The sequence below is a fragment of the Mastomys coucha genome, unplaced genomic scaffold (genome assembly GCF_008632895.1).
Source record: "Mastomys coucha isolate ucsf_1 unplaced genomic scaffold, UCSF_Mcou_1 pScaffold22, whole genome shotgun sequence".
Lineage (NCBI taxonomy): Eukaryota > Metazoa > Chordata > Mammalia > Rodentia > Muridae > Mastomys > Mastomys coucha.
In genome coordinates, this window is record NW_022196905.1 from 143,556,083 (window position 1) to 143,568,314 (window position 12,232).

The following is a 12,232-nucleotide window of genomic DNA, read 5'->3' on the forward strand; positions in this document are numbered from 1 at the left end:
GAGGAAGAACGTGAACAAGCCTCCCACTACCACCAATTATTAGTAGTTTCCTGAATTTGGAGAAATTGCGGGGGTCAGCTCATCTGGAGTGCAGTCGATAAGTCTTGCCCTGGGAAACTTGCCTTCACGGTCCTGGTATCTGTCCTGCCAGGTAAGGGTATTCTCTTCATTTATCTTTTTAATGCAGCCTTTCCCAAATACATTCATCATAGACCCTTTTTCTAGGCAAAACAACATTTGGCATCTTGCCAGAGAAGCATTTAGGAAATTCTGGCCTAAACAAATCCCTCCATGCTCCTATGCAAGTGCTACATCAAAGTACTAGCAGGGAACAGACTGCCTCAGGAAGACAGGAGAGCTGGAGACTCCACACTGGCTGCGCTAGCTTGTGTTCTGGTTTTAAATGAGTTAATAAACTTTAAAAAAAAAAAAAGGGACTTTCCCCATTAATTGGAAAACCAGTTTTTTATTTATAGTAAATAAAATAAATAATAAATGTAATAAAATAATTTTACTTGTTTATCCATTCACTTTACACCCCAATATCTATCCCCTCTCCTCCCAGTCCTTCCCCACCCACTGCTCTTCCCCCTCCCCTTCTCCTGTGAGAAGGGGAAGCCCACCCCGTATCACCCCACTCTGGCCCATCAAGTCTCTGCAGGACTTTAAAAAGGGGCTTTTGACAGCTGTATTAATTTTACAAAATACTTATGCAGCAAAATTGATACCCAGGGCAGCATTATCTAGCTTTCGCCATTCCGTATATCTACTTGTGCATTTCAGTAGATAAATAAATAAATAATGTGGCTTTGTCAGCTAATATGCTTCACCACTGAATGTAGCAAGGCTGACAAGAACACGGTACCCACCTGCCCAGCAGTGAGCACTGAAGCCTCCCGGCTTGTGTTTGCACATGAGGCAAGCATATACCACTGAGTTATATAGCCTTGGTCCCTGATAAAGTTTATGAGGACAAATAGCTTTAGTGCATGTTAAGAAGGCTAAGAGAGCCAGCCATGGTGACCCACTTGTAATCGTTGGACTCAGGAAGCAGGGGCAGGTAGATCTCTTTGAGTTCAAGACCAGCCTTGACTACATAAAGAGACCCTCTCTAAAAATGAATAAATAAGTGAATAAATGTGTATAGGAGCATGAGAATATTGTCTATTCTGTGTCTTTAAATTTGTAAACTTTCAAAGGACACTCATGTATGTGAAAACAAGTACTTTTTTCCATTGAAGTTGCAATAGAGCTGTAATATATTTCCAAAAAGGAGAGGTACATGCTCATACAATTTCCATGAGCACCAATCCCTGGGAATATTTTTTTAAGTTCAAAGTGTTGAAATTTGCCATGTTGTTGTAGGTTTATCTTTATTTGGTTTGGTGTTTCTGCATCTCAAATCCTGTGTGGTTTTTGGTAAGGGACCTGGTGGCGTAGGTCCGCAATCCCAACTACTCTGAAGGCCGAGGGAAGAGGAATGCAAGTTCAAGGGAACGGGGCCTGGAGACAGCTTGGGAAGAGACTTATCCCCTAGCAATGTCCAAGGCTCTAGGTTCAAAGTCTATGAGTAAGGGAGACAAGAAAAGAGGGAGGAGGAGGTGCAGACAGACAGGCCCATGTACCCATGGAGACATACACACACACACACACACACACACAGAGACAGTCACACCCATATACAGACTCACAGACACACAACACATATACAGACTCACAGACACACACATATACAGACTCACAGACACACAACACATATACAGACTCACAGACACACACATATACAGATTCACAGATACACACATATACAGACTCACAGACACACCCATATACAGACTCACAGACACACAACACATATACAGACTCACAGACACACACATATACAGACTCACAGACACACAACACATATACAGACTCACAGACATACACATATACAGACTCACAGACACACACACACATACAGACTCACACACACAGACACACACATACAGACACACACACACACACACATGCATGGGTCGGGGTAGGGGGTGGCAGCAGAGACCGAGAGACTAAAGGCTGAGGACATAGACCTGATTGGTTGATAGCTCATCAGCAGAACTGACAGGAGAAAGCTGGGGGCTGAACCTACAGTCTCCAGATGACTTTGGCTTCCCTAAAGCAATGTGACAAACACAGTTGGCTGAGTGGGCTGTATGGATGAGAGCAGGCTCTCTGCCCTGTGGACCCTGTCTATCTACCTCTTCACTCTTTCTTCTTTCTCATCTTCCTCCTCTTTTTGTCTTTATTGTGTGTGTGTGTGTGTGTGTGTGTGTGTGTGTGTGTGAGAGAGAGAGAGAGAGAGAGAGAGAGAGAGAGAGAGAGAGAGAGAGAGAGAGAGAGAGAGAGAGAGAGAGAGAGAGAGAGAGAGAGAGAGAGAGAGAGAGAGAGAGAGAGAAAGTCTCCCTTTGACTCCAGGTCAGCTTCAAACCCATGATCCTCCTGCCTCCACATTACTACAATGGGATCCTAAACTCCATTTAGACCAGACATGAAGGCAGCCTGCCGAGAGGCCATGTACCCTCTTCTTCTGAAGCCAGGGAGATTCAAGTTCTGGCCCAGTCACTTACTGAGCACGTGGTGAACAGACAAACAAGCAGGCAAAACATCCAAACACATTTCATTTTATTTTACGTTCAGAAGATGGGACTGAGGCTAAGTTGCGTGTAGGTCCTCACAAACTATCTTCAGTAATTACTAAGTACCAAAATCCAGACGTGATGGGTTGCCACTCACAAGCTGAACATCATAGCTCAGCCTAGCTTACCTCAAAAGTGCTCAGAATACTTACATTAACTAGCATAGTTAGGAAAATTCTTTAACACAAAGCCTATTTTCCAGTAGTGCTGTGTGCTGTTGGTTGTTCTTCCACCAGCGCAAGGCTGACCAGAAACCATGGACCACAGAGGTTATCCCCTACGCGAGCTGTCAGTGGTGAGGGGAAGATCAAAACCCCAAATCTGAAGTATGGCCGGTACCAAGCACCTTCATGCCATGGTGGAGTTGATAAACTGTTAGTTGAACAATCCCAAGACTGACTCTGCCCGTGGCACCAAAAGTTGTAGTATGCAGGTCTAGAAAAGGAAGCCACACCACCAGGTAGTCCTTCGAACTACCCCCTTGACTCTACACTTTCTGAAATGGCTCTTTCCATCAGGTTCTTCTCTCCCTCTCTCCCTCTCTCCCTCCCCCCACCCCTTTCTCTCCCTCCCTGCCCCCTAAGCCTCCCCCACTCCCGCCTCACACACACAAAGGAAAAAAAACAAAAGCAGACAGATCAAGTCCCTATATTCTTCAGCTGTTCTCGGAGCCCCGCCTTTGAGTCGCAGGTGTGACTCAGTCCCTGCTGCTGCTGACTCACCCTTTGTGTCGCCAAGGGTACCGGTGATGCAGCATTTCTAAAGAATATCCTGAGGTGCCTACAGTTCTTGGAGCTGGGCTCTTTCTTTGCGCGTTTTTTCGACTGCTGAGTAAGACAGCTGCTGAGCATGTGCTCGGTTACCATTGCCCCCACCTCCTCATCCATATGCACCTGTTTCCTGGACTAAAAGACGTCCCAGGAGCAGGGGAGGTCCGGAGCACATGCTTCCCCCAAGGACCCCAGTCAGTCCCTGGCGTCCAGGTCAGGTGGCTCACAACCGCCTGTAACCCCAGCTCTTAGGTATCTATCCGATGTTCTCTCCTGGACTCTATGGGCACGCACGCACACACACACACACACACACACACACACACACACACACACACACACACACACACACTCTCTGCAGTCTTCCTTCTGGGTTTTATTCCAAGCAATTAGGATGTAGGTTCTGAGTTTGGACACTGATGTCTCTGATGGTCATGAACCCAAAAGTGAGGGCACCTGTGATCCTGGCCAACAGGTTGTAAGACATCTTTGATTATAAGCTATGCTCTGAACTGTAATTTGTCCATTTAAAGTGCAAAACTTCAGTATTCAGAACACCCAGAATCCGCTGACAAATCAGCCTGCGCACTCTATCACCCTGAATCCCCTGAGCAGTTGGTACCCATTCCCTCCCTCCCAGCTCCTGGCAACCATTGATGTACTTCCCATCTCTATGACTCTGTCTATTCTGGATATCCTGGTAAATGGAACGCCAGCATGTGGTCTTTTATGACTGCTTGCTTGCTTCCTTCTTTCCTTCCTTTCCTTAGCATGTTTTCAAGGCTCATGAGTGCTGTTGAATATATGAACATTTGTATAATTTTCTCATTTAAAATTATTTTTACATTTATTTTTATTGTACGTGTCTGGGTGTTTTGCCTGTATGTATGTATGTATGTATGCCACATGCATCCAGTGCCTGAGAGGGATGAAGAGGGAATCAGATTCCCTGGAAGTGGAGTTATATTATAGACTGTTGTAAGTGACCATGTGGGTACTGGGAAGCAAACCACAGAGCAGTCAGTGCTCTTAACCACTGAGCCATCTCTCCAGCCCCTGTATCTTCTTGTTTAATACTCTTTGGCTATGCAGACAACTATATTTTCTTCAGCTGCTCATTGCAAGGAGCGGGTGAAGTCCCAGGTGAGTGTGTATTGTTTGGCATGTGCATGACCATGTCAAGAACCCCACAGCCCTAGACCCTCGAGAGCAGCAAAGTCTTCCCTGGGTAAGTCTCAGAGGGAGAGGTGGAAATACTTCTTCATGTCTAGTGGCGAATGTTGACAGTGTTTCAGAAAACGTCCACTACAGCCCCACCCGACCCCTGTTCTGGCTTAAGGTCCACTCCCCTACAGACACTGAACCTACTGAGATTAGCTAAGGCTGCCTTCCTGGTCAGCTGTGTATAATAACTGCATCTGTTTATCTGTAAGGTAATAGCCCAGCCTTTGTTCAGCTGAATGCAGTAATCCTGCCTTCTTGTTCAACTGTATATAACACACACCTCGTGCTTTTAGGGTACTGTGACTTTTCCATTAGAGCAAGCACAAGCTGCCCCATCCCAGCTTTTCTGCCTGTGTATCTGTCTGTATCTCTGTGTATATGACTATGATGAACCATTGGAGGAAATGTCAAATCAAGCGGCAAAGCAGCGGCACCATCTACAGCAATGAGTGCAGGCTCCAGGTGCTTCCCACCTTGCCCATCCCTTGTTATTTTTACCCTTTTGTTGGTGGGGTGAATGGGTGGCAGGGGTGGGGGAGGGTAGTAGCTTTGCTGTATCTCAAGGCTAGCTTGAAATTTACTGTGCAGTCTAGGTTGGTCTCAATTTGAGATTCGTCTGCCTCAGTCTCATGGTGATGGCTATACACTTGAGCACTACCATGCCTGTTTTCTATCTTTTCATTCTATCGATATGATTGGATGAGAATCACTGGCTATTTAATTGTTGCATTGGTCTTATTTTCTTAAGGTATGCTCCCAAACATGCGTGCACATTTCCTGATCTTTACAAGGTCTTTCAATGTTCCTCCAGGAAGCAAACATCAAGAATAATTTGCTGGCTTGCTCATGACAGCTCAGTTAGCCGGCAGAATGTGAATGAGAACGTAATGAGGCTTTAGATTCTTGGGAGCACTGGCCCTCGAACTCCTTGCTGTTCTAACCTGGGAGCAGGCAGGTCAGGGATTACAGTGGACAAGGGAAGGTGGGGACTTGGTGAAGGACTGCTGTGGGGACACACAACTGAAACTCCACAGTTTCTGTCTCTTTGACCTTGCTGCTGCCTTCTCAAGACATCGAGACCTCGTGGGACATGCTGGCCTGCAGCAGCAGAGCAAGATGCTAAAATTCCAGTTACAGTGTGGCAGAGGTGAGGAGAGGGGAGGAAGAAGGAGAGACAGGTGACAGAGAGGGGGAAAGAGGAGGAGAAGAGGAGCCTACAACTTGGCAGGGGAAGCCCATGTCTGCAGCTCACCTTCACCGTCTGCTGGAAAGGCTGCACCGTCAGGGTTAGGCCCCTGGAACACCAGTTCCTTGGATCCTAACACCGTGACTTCCTAGCTCTGACCCTCCCAGTGGGTACAGTAGATGTCAGCCTTGTTTTGTAAAACAGATTCATTCATTACTCTTTGTGCTTATGAACTAAGGGAACTGAAGAATTTTTGCTCATGACTATGTTTTCTATTCATGAATCATCCCCTTTCTGTGCAAAAAAAGAATCAATATTTTATGAAATAATCTCACTGGAGATTAAGCTTTACAGAAATGTTCTAGTCAGAGTTTTCTTGTTGCCCCATACCCACTGAGTGAAGCCTAATGGGTCTACATGATGAAGCTCTCCCCTCCAACCCTCCGCACCTAGAAAGGCAGCCCTGAACAGCTAGAACACAAAAACTCGCTGGTGTTACCATGTAAAATAGATCTGTGTTTTAGCCTATTTTCAATCTTATCATACAATACCCAAGGCTGGGTAACTTTGTAAACAGAAGAGGCTCATTTAGCTTTGGAGGTTCAAGGGTTCACAGGTAGAGATGTTCTCTTGCTGTCAGAGTCTAGAACATCTCAGGGTATCATCACATGGCAACAGGCGGTGTGTGTGTGTGTGTGTGTTTGTGTGTGTGTGTGTGTGTGTGTGTGGTGCAGGTATGCATGTATCTGACTACTCTTTCTCCCTCATCTTCTGAAGTCACAAGGATTTATTCAAGGGACTTCCACTCTGATGACTTTATTAGTCCTAATCCTTCCCAAAGGCTGTGCCTCTGAATACTGTAGTTGGGTTGACTTTTTCACTGCTTAATACCTCACACTGGGAATTAAATTTCAGAACACGGAGCCTCGGGGGAACAGACGAAAACCACATTCCAGCCGCAGCTATCAGCATGTGGCAAAGCTCTGGAAGTCTGACGTTCACTTCGGGATATTTCCAAAAGATGCATTCACACTGGGACTGCAGTAGCGTGGAGGAGACTCTCCACACACAGTAATGGGGCTGAAAGGCCTCCACACAAGACCCTCCACTTACTCCATCCTTGCCAGATGCAGATCATCACACTTGACCCTTTCTGCTTACCCAGTCCTTGCCTGATGCTGAGCATCACAGTATCACATGATCTGTATCCAGAAAACTTTAAATTCTGTATCTTGCTTCCATGCTTTCTGTCTATACTTTATACAGTTATAATCTATATGCTATTTCAAATGTTGCTTTATTTACTTAATATTGTAAGTAGTTTTCATTTTATTTTCAAAAGTGTTGTAGTGGCTGTGTGATATTTTGTCATAATCTCCTAAATCTTTTCCTGCCTCAGGATGTCATATTATGGTTTGCCTGAGAAACAGAGTCACTAGGACACACATACCCTCACTACAGCATCCTAGGAGTATATACCTCAATGTATTTATGCATTGCTGTACCTATATGTTCACATGATGCACTTTGTTTTGCCCAAAAATGGACCAAAGAGGATGATTGCCACGAAAGACTATGTTGCAGTGTCTAGTCTTAGCTTCTGTAAGTATACTCTATGATTATCACACAACAAACACCAAAGGATGGACTTCTCAGAACACAACTCCAGTCGTTAAGTGCTATGTGGCAGTAACCATGGCATCACATTATTGAATACTGTGGTGGCTTTCACGCCCTTCTTCTTTATAACTTCTTCCTAGGACTCACGGGTCCTCTCATGGGAGAGGAAAACAAAAAACAAACTATGTAGGGCACATGGACGGTGCCACCAGATGTAAGACCTGGTGACGCTGAGTGTGCGCAACCCCCTGGAAGCTCAGAGATTTGAGCTGGCAGGAATGGGGCTGCTCCCTCCCTGCCTCCTCTGCCTGCTCTGGAACATGTAATCATGACCCCCAACTGAGGTGACCATGGGCACTCAGTCACATAGCACACCCAGAAGGCCTCTCCATGCTTATGAGCATCTCAATAGCTTTAGCCTTCAGCCAATGACCTTCCCTTCCTAGGTATTCTCAGGCCCTTCCCCAAAAGCATATAATCCCTAGTTCACCCCAAATACAGCATATGCATTCACACCCACGTCCAATAAAGAAATATGAACAAGCTAAGATTGTCTCAGAGAAGGGCACCACAGGGAGGGGCTTTGCCTAAATGAGCCATGGCATTATGACTCCTGGAGAAGGGCCCCTCTCTTCTCCTGCCCCTCCGGCACTCACTCCCAACCAAACTGGAATCCTGCCCATGTCCCCAATTCTGTTTTTCCCTACCAGCCTTCTCACACCCTTCTGATGCCCAGGCCCTCTGAGCCAGTATATTGGTGGTATCCAGACACCACCAGTGGAGAGGCAGAACACAGGACAAAACAAAATAAAAACAAACAAACACCCCAAACAAACAAACAAACAAACAACAAAAGCCTTTATGTTCACTGAACACCCCCTGGTATTTCTGGGGTTTATTCACTATTTTTCCAACTGCATGAGGTAATAGTTTTTCTCTTGGGGTGCTAGGAATTGAACCTGAGGCCTTGTGGAAGCCAAGCAGGTGCTAAACCTCTGAGCTACATTCCTGGCATGAGGCAGTATTTTCCTTTGTTGTTTTGTTTTTGAGACAGGGTTTCTCAGTGTAGTCCTGGCTATCTTGGAAAAAAACAGTATCCTTTAAAAAAAACTATTTTTAGATTGATTTTACAAGTACTAGTGTTTGCCTACATGTATATATGTCCACTGTGCACTGCCACGACCTCAGAGGTCAGGAGAGTGTCAGAACCCCTGGAACTGGAGTTATGCATGGCTGTGAGCTACCATGTGCATGCTGGAAACTAAAGCCAGGCCTCCTGCGAGGACAACCTGTACTCCTTACCACTGAGCCATCTCTCCCACCCCGGGATTTTTTAATTCTCATTTTGTAGCGGAGCAGTGATGAGAGAGAGAGAGAGACTCATCAGAGAAACGAGGTTTGGGTTCCCTGTAGGTGTGCTATTTAACTCAGGTTCTTCATCTATAAAACAAGAATAATAATAGACCTGCTTATGGGGCTGCTGGGAAATGGTATCTACAAAGAGTGGGGCATCATTTGGCTCACAGCAAAGCTAGAATACAGGAGGAGAGCAGGGACTGCCACTATTCTTCTAGTCCAGAGACAACCAGGAGGCTCCTGACCTCTCTGACGCTAAAGCCCATGGCCCATTTCTTCACCATGCCTTCCTGAATATCTTTATTTCCCTTACTGTTTTCCATGACTTCTAGAAAGATCTAGAAGTACCTGTCAGTATCTCAGACCACAATCAGCTGAAGTCTCTGATACCATTGGCTGTTCATTTCTGGCCTTAGTATTTGTAACAGGACCTGCCTATGTTCTTTGGTTGGGACCGAGAGCTGACCTTTTTAATCAGTAGCCTGTGCTGTTATGGTTGGATGCTCAAGGGTCCCCACTGGGCACAGGGACCAAGGAGGCTGTGGATCAGCTGCCTTCTTTCTAGCCAGGGAGCTAGGGGAGGAAGCTGGGAGGTAGTGAGCCAAGAGAGGAAGCCGGCCTCTGGAGAGGCAGCTGGGGAACCAGGGCTCAGGTCTCTGGGTGTCCATTCTGAGTGGTTTTGTTTTGTTTCTTAGAGAGAGGAAAGCAAGGCCAGAGACCAGCCCTTAACCTTCTTTCATCTTACCCTTCAGCTAGAAAGGAAGGAACCCTTCTGTTTCCTCCCAGTGGAAGGCTGCCCTAGGCCAGGGAGGGAGTGCCAGCCTCCAGGGTCCCCTGGCTGTAGGGCATAGGGTGAGGTTAGGCAAGACTGTTGATGTACCTGACCTTCCCCAGAGTCTGTGTCACCATGATTTCTGGGCCGATCTGAACCTCAAATGGAATAGAAGGCTCTGATGATACACTGTGTGTGACCTATGAGGGGTAGGAAGGGAGCCAGGCAAGTTAACTGTAACTTAGCTAGACCCTGGGCCTGGCAGTATGCTGACCCGACATGTCTAACTTTAAAAAACTTAAGTTCTTTACTCTCCAGCAATGGATGCCTTCTGAAGACTCCAAACCTGCCCACTCCTCCAGTACCATTTCCTCAACGGAAAATAACCAAAAAGGGAGGGGGTGCTTCTGACTTTTAGGTTTTATTTAAAGTAAAGAGCATTGGTTGAAAGACGTGAGTTTATGTGTAACCTTACACTGGAACAGGCAACACTTGGTAGAGGTGCACCCTATCTTCAGTCTCACACTGAGAGCTCAGTGTGCTGCAGTGTGGGGAACCTTCCTGCAGATGGCTGTGAGACCGGATGCTGGCCCACCGACCCTCTTTCGGCCAACCACTACCTAACCAGTAAAAGCAGAGGGACTGAAGCAAAGAAAGCTCTACCACATAATTAGGAACATAGTGAGGCACTCCAAGCCTATGGCTTCCCTTCTAACAAATGTATGGAAGATAAATATCGAGGTGTGGGAGGGAGAAACCATATTAACCCACCAGAGGGTTAGTCTATGGTGTTTCCTCTCTTTTTTGCTTGTTTGCTTGTTTTGTTTTTTGGTTTTCGAGACAGGGTTTCTTTCTCTGTGTAGCTTTGACTGTCCTGGAACTCACTCTGTAGACCAGGCTGGCCTTGAAGTTGAAGGACTGCCTGCTTCTGCCTCCTGAGTGATGAGGTTAACGGCATGCGCTGCCACCACCACTGCCAGGCTGTGTTTCCTCAGTTTTAACTGCATTGCACTTGTAAGGTTATGCTGGCTGCCAGAGGCTGATCAAAACCAATTGTGAAGTTACACGTATACTTCTCTACTTAAAAAGGGAAATGGTGGGGTTGATGAGAAGGGCAGAGAGTAAACATGCTTGTTGTGAAGACTTGACAACCTAAATTCAATCCTCAGGACCCCTGTAATGGTGGAAGGAGCTAACTGACTACTGAGCATTGTCCCTGGGACCTCACACACATCATACACACACATTACAGACACACATTGTTTGTTTGCTTGTTTGTTTGTTTGTTTTTCCCCGAGACAGGGTTTCTCTGTGTAGCCCTGGGTGTCCTGGTACTCACTCTGTAGACCAGGCTGGCCTCGAACTCAGAAATCCGCCTGCCTCTGCCTCCCAAGTGCTGGGATTAAAGGTGTGCGCTACCACTGCCCCGCACAAACACACATTGTTAAGGTAGAAGTAGAAATTGAACTTCAGGGACTGCACACTTGCATGACAATTACAATTGTGAATCCATGGTGTAGAGCACGGGATGACAAGGAACCTTGAGGTAGGGATCGAAACACAGAGGCATGGAGGAAGCTGCTAACTAGCTTGCTCCCCATGACTCTCCTCATGGCTTGCTCAGACTGCATTTTTTATACCACCCAGGAACACCTGCCTAGGGATGGCACCACCCACAGTGGACCTGGCCATCCCATACTAATCACCAATAAAGCTAACCTGATAGGACATTTTCTTAATGAAGTTCCCCTTCCCAAATGACTCCAGCATATGTCAAGTTCATATAAAACTAGATAGCTCATTAGGGACTTTAGACTTCTGTTTTGTATAAAACAAAAATATCTTATACTAAGGCAGGGCGGTGGTGGCGCATGTCTTTAATCCCAGCACTTGGGAGGCAGAGGCAGGCGGATTTCTGAGTTCGAGGCCAGCCTGGTCTACAGAGTGAGTACCAGGACACCCAGGGCTACACAGAGAAACCCTGTCTCGAAAAACCAAAAATCTTATACTAAAAACACATAGCTTTTATAAATTCAGGGAAATCCGCCATAACATTCCTGGCTCTGTGTTTTCTTATCAGTAGTAATTATCTCTTTTTGTTGATGTTGTTTTCATTTGCTTAGATTTCTACACACTATCCATCAGTAGACCCTCCAGACGAATCTTCCCTTCCCATGGACATGGGGCACCTCACAGAAGCTCCCCGTACCCGGCTCCACAGACACAGATCCATCACCAAGCCACTTACCACCATTTTAAAAGCTTCTTCCTTTTCTGTTTTCTAGACCCTCTGAATGCCCTCTTATTTGGGTGATTTATCTTCAAGAAACTTCCTCGGAAATGGTGGTAAATTTTTACTGTCTCTTACAAAACACCCTTATTTTACTGCTCTCTTGGTAGGACAAGTATAACTGTCCCAACTCACAAAAGTTACAGGTATTTCTCTCAGGGAAATCTTAGTTTCCAATATAATTTTTAAATAAGTTTCTAAGTCATTCATTCATTCTCCCCCCCTCTCTCTCCTCCATTTCTCCCTCCCCTCCCCCCCACTCCCCCTCTATTTCTCCTTTCCCCTCCTCCTCTATTTCTCCCTTCCCCTCCTCCTCTATTTCTCCCTCCCCATCCT

The 12,232-nt window shown here is 46.1% G+C and overlaps 1 non-coding gene across 1 annotated transcript; it reads right to left on the bottom strand.

The window, feature by feature from the left end:
- LOC116071501 lies at nucleotides 1-159 on the bottom strand. Its single transcript, XR_004110928.1, has one exon. It is a non-coding gene; the product is annotated as a U1 spliceosomal RNA (small nuclear RNA).
- Nucleotides 160-12,232: the final 12,073 nt, after the last annotated feature.